Source organism: Colobus angolensis, unplaced genomic scaffold (genome assembly GCF_000951035.1).
Source record: "Colobus angolensis palliatus isolate OR3802 unplaced genomic scaffold, Cang.pa_1.0 Scaffold128, whole genome shotgun sequence".
NCBI lineage: Eukaryota > Metazoa > Chordata > Mammalia > Primates > Cercopithecidae > Colobus > Colobus angolensis.
Window position 1 is genome coordinate 3,422,837 of NW_012114030.1, and position 1,367 is coordinate 3,424,203.

Genomic DNA, 1,367 nt, shown 5'->3' on the forward strand with positions numbered 1-1,367 from the left:
TTGAGACAAGGTCTCTCTGTGTTGCCCAGGCTGGAGTGCAGTGGCACGATTTTGTATTTTTTGTAGAGACAGCATCTCATGATGTTGCCCATGCTGGTCTCAAACTCCTGGCCTCAAGTGCTGAGATTACAGGTGTGAGCCACCTCACCTGGTCACAATATTCTTTCACACACACACACGCACACACGCACGCACACACACACACCAATAAACACAACAGGAAAACTGCTTAGTTGGAAACAAATATCGATATTGGAAATTCCAAGAGATGTCCTTTTAGGGGTGTGTGTGTGTGTATGCACATGTGTGTGTGTGTGTGTGCATTCTTGGTGTGTGTAGCCTGGCCAGAATCATCATGGCGACCCACCCACCAGACTTTGAAGACCTAGTATAAAAAAAAAAAAAAAAGGCTGGGCATGGTGGCTCACACCTGTAATCCCAGTACTCTGGGAGGCTGAGGCAGGTGGATTGCTTGAGTCCAGGAGCTCCAGACCAGCCTAGGCAGCATAGCAAAACCCTGTCTCTACTAAAAATACAAAAAATTAGCCAGGCATGGTGATGTGCACCTGTAATCCCAGCTTTTTGGGAGGCTGAGGTGGGAGGATTGTTTGAGCCCAGGAGTTCAAGGCTGCAGTGAGCCATGATCCCCACCACTGTACTCCAGCCTGGGTGACAGAGTGAGAACCTGTCTCGGAAAAAAAAAAAAAAAAATGACTCCAGCAAGGTGACCTCTAAGGGGACAGGGCTCTTGAAGGCCTTTGTGGGCCAGAAGAGTTCCTTCTTGGTGGACTGCAGCAAAGCCAGCTCCAACATGCTGCTGCTCCGGGTCCATGGGCCCACCACCCACTACGAGGAGGTCTCCATGAAGCATGTAGGCAACCAGCAATACAACGTCACATACATCGTCAAGGAGAGGGGCGATTACGTGCTGGCTGTGAAGTGGGGGGAGGAACACATCCCTGGCAGCCCTTTTCATGTCACAGTGCCTTAAAACAGTTTTCTCAAAACAAACAAACAAACAAACAAAAAAAACGTAGCTCCTAGAAAATTTAAAATTACGGCCGGGCGCAGTGGCTCACACCCGTAATCCCAGCACTTAGGGAGGCTGAGGCGGGCAGATGACTAGGTCAGCAGTTCGAAACCAGCCTGGCCAACATCGTGAAATCCCATCTTTACTAAAAATACAAAATTAGCCGGGCATGGTGGCAGAGGCCTGTAGTCCTAGCTACTTGGGAAACTGAGGTAGAAGAATTGCTTGAACCTGGGAGGCAGAGGTTGCAGTGAGCCAGGACTGCACCATTGCACTCTAGCCTGAGCAACAAGAGTGAAACTCCATCTTAAAGAAACAAAAACAAACAAAAAAAAAA